We start from the raw sequence: 5,124 nt of genomic DNA on the forward strand, positions 1-5,124 counted from the left end.
AAAACTCTTCAGCTTCTGGGGGGCAAAGCCACCCGGACCCCCCAACGGGGCCTTGCCCTGGATCCCAGGTTGTAACCCCCCCTCTGGCTTAACTGCTCCGCCCCTGCTGAGTGAATATTCCTGTGAGTGTCTGTATGAGAGAGAGCGAGAGAAAAACAATGAAAACAACATTCTTGTTACTGATTACAAATCATGATATGTATTTCTATGTGTGTATGAAAGAGAATTAAAAAGAAAATAATAAAAAAGTGCAACAGTTGTCACTTTGTGTTGAATAAACAATAGATCCAGAGGAGCGAATTACTGTGTGGTTGTGTTTACTTTGACACGTGCTTTCTGTACCTGCAACTTTTACCGTGACCGTGATTTGCCACTGGTGTTCGTGATCGTGAAAACAAAAATCAAGGTAACTGTGATCGTGAAAGCTAAAATTTCCCTTCCCGTGATCGTGATGATACCCCCCCCTTTGGGGCCCTCATACATATCATGATAAACATTATTGTAGCGGCGCCACAGTCTTCCAACTGTTTATTTCCGAGTTCTTAACTTCAATGATATCCCTAATTACATCACAAAGCACAATTAGCTTTGACGTGTATTGCAAGCGATAAAGAATATCTCATGTCAAACGAGAAATGAAACCAATTTCCTGCTAACCAGAGAACGGCCAAGGTTGCTCACGAGAAATACACGTGCTAACCTTAAAAAACGTCAGGTCATAATGCTCGCGTGACAAAGAGTACACTGCCAAAGTAATTCTGCCGACACAAATTATTATGGCAATCCGAATGGTGCAAATGTCCCTTCTTGCTCTTGATGTCTAAATAACGCATTATTTAGCTAAATAACGCGTTATTTAGCTAAACAATGCTTTATTTAACTATATCATGCATTATTTAGCTAAATAATGCATTGTTTAACTTAAACAATGCATTATTTACAGATACAGAAAAAAGAGAGCACAAAGCACTAAACAATGCATTGTTTAGCATAAATAATAGATTGTGTCTGTAAATAACTCATTATTTATAAATAATTACGCGTTTTTTCTAAACAATATATTATATGTAAATAAAGTGTTATTTAGATAAATAAAATATTATTTAAATAAATAAAATATTATTTAGATAAATAAAATATTATTTGGATAAATAAAATATTGTATGTAAATAAAATATTATTTAGATAAATAAAATATTATTTATATTTAAATGAATAAAATATTATTTAGATAAATAATTTATTATTTACTGTTTTTGCCTTGAAATAGTATTATTACGCTAAATAATGCTTTATATAGCTATATAATAGGTTTCCGCTATATAATTCATGATTTGGTAAATAATACATTATATACCGTAAATAAAATATTATTTACCGTAAACAATATTCATTGTTTAGCGCAGTGCATCGAAGCCGATATTTCTCTTGTTGTTTTTTACCACGTGTTTCCGTGGATCCACGAGAGCTCTGTTGATTCTCAAACTGACCAATCAGACAACTAGCATCTGTCTCGGCGTACTAAAGCTACATCCGCTTCGCTTCCGACCATCTTCTTGTCAGGTGGCTAACTTCAACTGATGGTACAACAGCAACAATTTAGTTCGCAGTCGTTCATTCTCCATGTCCAGATGTAAAAGATGTTCCCCCATAAAACTTTAAAATACGAACCCTTTAATTGCAGTGCCAGTTCCTGGACAACCGCTGTAGTTAGAGTTCTGATCAATTCAGCGGGAACGTTCCCTTGTGCTTGTGTAGCCATCTTGATTACATTTGGATTGGATTGGATTGGATTGGATTGGATTGGATAAGATTTACAGTCCAGTGAGGTTACCCTCATGGAAATTCGGGCTGCTTTCTCCCCGGGGAAAGCGAGCTGCCATACATACGGCGCTACCCATATATATTTTTTTTTCCTGCATGCGTGTATTCATGTTTCCTGAGACTTAAAGGACCAGACCACGCTGTTTTAGCGTCAAAAACGCTTCGAATCGTGTTCCTGCGCGACCGAACACTTCCCGATGTTTGCAGTTAGTTAGAAAACCACTTTCTTACCGTCTTCAACAATGTTTGGTTTACTTCGGAATCTTCTAAGGCCGTAATCCGACGAATTTCGTGACCGAAGCGACGGATTTCTTCTCCAAAACGACCCGCCATTGTGCCGCGTGATCTTCGCGAGACTGGCTTATGAATAAATTATCCGTGACGTCACACTGTGTGAAGATGGTTGTTTACCAACATGGCAACAAGCGTAACTGCAGACGAAATTGAACCGTACATGTTCGAACTACCAGTTTCTCTCCTCGAATCAAGCATGAAAGATGAGGAGCGGAGGCCACTTCCAGCAGTAGTGAAAAGACAGTGACGATGAAAATTGCGACTCTGTTTGTCTCAGCGATCAAAGGTAAACACGCCCGCTCTCTGTGCTGAACTTATCGTCTGCTTTCGAGTCTGTGCTATTTTTTTCACTCTCGCCTTGTCAACGCACTCGCGAATAAGTGGGATATTGTTTAAGTGTTCATGCATTGCATGCACGAGTAAAAGAACAACAGCTCATCGCAGTTTTAACTGTTCTTGATTATTTCAGAGACTGGTGTCAGAGTGGCCACTGTACCTGTTGTATTGTGTGGGAGGGGCAGATTTGAGAGAGAGAGGAAGCTAGCCTGAGGTACATTGTAGAATGAAAACTTGCAGGGGAGCAAGAATGCATCACCAGCCACGAAGGTGTACATACAACTTTTTTTGAGGTGCCTATATTTGTTTGATTGTTAAATGTATGTATTTGTTGTTGTTTTTAAAGGCTATCAAGAAAACTGTTGTCATTTAAATTTGTAACACTCAGGCACATATAGTTTCACACACACACAAGATTAACTCACTTGCATGCCCACAGAAGAAGTTTGCTCTTCACATTGTTCTGTTGTTGTTGTTTTTATAATGTAATCATTGTAACATCAACACTCAGTAATAACCAATATTACAACACAATCACTTTTTCATCAGAACTCACTCACATACTACATGTATTAAACCCTGGTTTATGGACACTTGCATTTGTACTTTGCATGGGAAAGCAGCCTGAATTTCAGATGAACTTTAATAAAAGAAGATTTATATGTATGTTGCTCTAGATGCATGTTTTAATAAATAATAATGACATTCAGGAAAGTAAAAGGACTGTTGAAGTTTGCTGTTGTAAAATGTCTGATGATTAGGGTTCTGTTGCACATTTAGTGAATTGACTGTACCAATTGCTGTTATTATTTACACCCAATCAGTGCATCCACATGATATTATGTAGCTTAAATTAAAGAACATGTTTTGATGTGTTCAGAACATACCGACAAGTTGCACACTCACTGACTTTCCGAAAGAACAGGAAAGTTCTTCCTGCCTGTCTGGTCACTGCCATCAGAGACCTCTTTCTGTCACAGAGCTACACAGGCTTCAAATATATGTAAGATAAATAAAAGGTACATTACAACTCTCAACTGCGGGGTGTGTGTGTGTGTGGGGGGGGGGGGGATGTGCATAACCATTGCATACTTAAAGGCCAACATCCAAAAGAATTTTTCTCCTGGAGCGACCTAAACTTGAACCCGTCGCTATTCTTGCATGTCTGTTTACTTCGTGCTGCACGCAAAAATCGAGCGACTTCCTTGCCGCGTGGATTGACGAAGCTATTTTATTCTCGTGACTGAAAACACTGCAGTGCGTGCAGTTTTTGACGAGCCGCAGGAGCGGCGACTCATAATGGTCTCGTCTCGAAAGCTGTCTGTGGAGGCTGCGTGCTATAATTAGCTGACCTGCTGCGCGAGCAGTCACTGCAGAGTTTTGAGATAACTTTGTAACACGTTTTATTTTATGCTCCTCAAGAATACAACTTTGGGCAACGTGCCACGTAAAACTACACGCAACAAGGATTCAGTAGGTACCAAACATGCCTTGGTCAGAAGTAGAATGTAAATGAATCTTTATAAAGAAGTAGGCTACTTCAAACGACAGCCACAGCCACGGTTGGGTTCACGGCATCAAACCGATGCGACTCTCCGTCATATCATACACGTAATCTATCAAATAGATGACTAATAAACATGTAAACTACATGTATACGTCTATCGTCGGACATAAGAAAGGAGAGCTTCCCCCGGGCCTGTGCATGTGTTGTTCGTTGTGCGTGTGTAAATGTACACAACAAACTGACGACAAAACTGAGACAGACCTCTTTCGCTTCAGTCTTGCAGAATTTAAAGACGAATACAGGTAAATCGTGCATTATACTAACTGTTTGGTAAAAGTATCAAACGTTTCTTTTTATAAATAAGTGGCAGGCTTACAGGAATACAAAGAGGCGCAAGTTGAAAGTAATGGATATATCTCTGGAAGATGCCATCAGTCCAAGTTGTCAAATGAAATCAAAGATGACAGAAACAGAAGTTTTCCATACAAATGTTGGTGTTTCAAAGGAAGTTGGCATTCTTTCAGATAATGATATAGACGAGGTGGCTGTTTGTTATGAAGTTTCAACAAGCCAACATTCAAATGATTTTACTTCATCTACAGATTTTTTAAATTCAGCACTTTATAACTGTCATTATGAACTTGGAATCAGAGAGAGACCGTCTTTCCATTGTCATTCATGCCATAGATTTTTGTTTCAGAATCAATGTTTCACATGGCGTTCACAAGAGAGCATGCGAAGTTTCCGACAGTCTTTAGGATTTGTAAAAAAGGCCGTGTTTTGCTGTACATGCAAAAACTACCTGTCAAAAGGGAAAGTGCCTAACAGATTGCAACAACATTCCTATTTTAAGCTCAGCCACACGCCGACATGGAAGTTCAATGGTACTTTCAAACTTTTTCTTCTCTTCGTCGTATTTGATTTCTTTCTATTTCATAAGTCGAGTGCATATGATTTCGGCTCGTGTTCATCGTGAGATGGACTTAGTTTCTTGTATTCTGTGGGTTCGACAGTTAACTAAATGTTGTAATTTCGCCTTACGCGACTTGTTCTCTCTCTGTTGGCAGCGTGTAATGCAGCTGCTAAGAAATTAGAGTTTTATTTTGCAAAGTGTGTGCCAAAAGTTTGTCATGAGCTGCTTTAGGTTTGGGGTGTGGTTTGAT

The 5,124-nt window shown here is 38.9% G+C and overlaps 1 long non-coding RNA gene across 1 annotated transcript; it reads left to right on the forward strand.

Annotated features, from left to right (window-relative positions):
* Positions 1-1,686: 1,686 nt before the first annotated feature.
* On the forward strand, positions 1,687-3,445 carry LOC138959282 (uncharacterized). Its single transcript, XR_011453680.1, has 2 exons — positions 1,687-2,404; positions 2,588-3,445. It is a non-coding gene; the product is annotated as an uncharacterized lncRNA (long non-coding RNA).
* The last annotated feature ends 1,679 nt before the right edge of the window (positions 3,446-5,124 follow it).

This window comes from Littorina saxatilis, linkage group LG2 (genome assembly GCF_037325665.1).
Source record: "Littorina saxatilis isolate snail1 linkage group LG2, US_GU_Lsax_2.0, whole genome shotgun sequence".
Taxonomy (NCBI): domain Eukaryota; kingdom Metazoa; phylum Mollusca; class Gastropoda; order Littorinimorpha; family Littorinidae; genus Littorina; species Littorina saxatilis.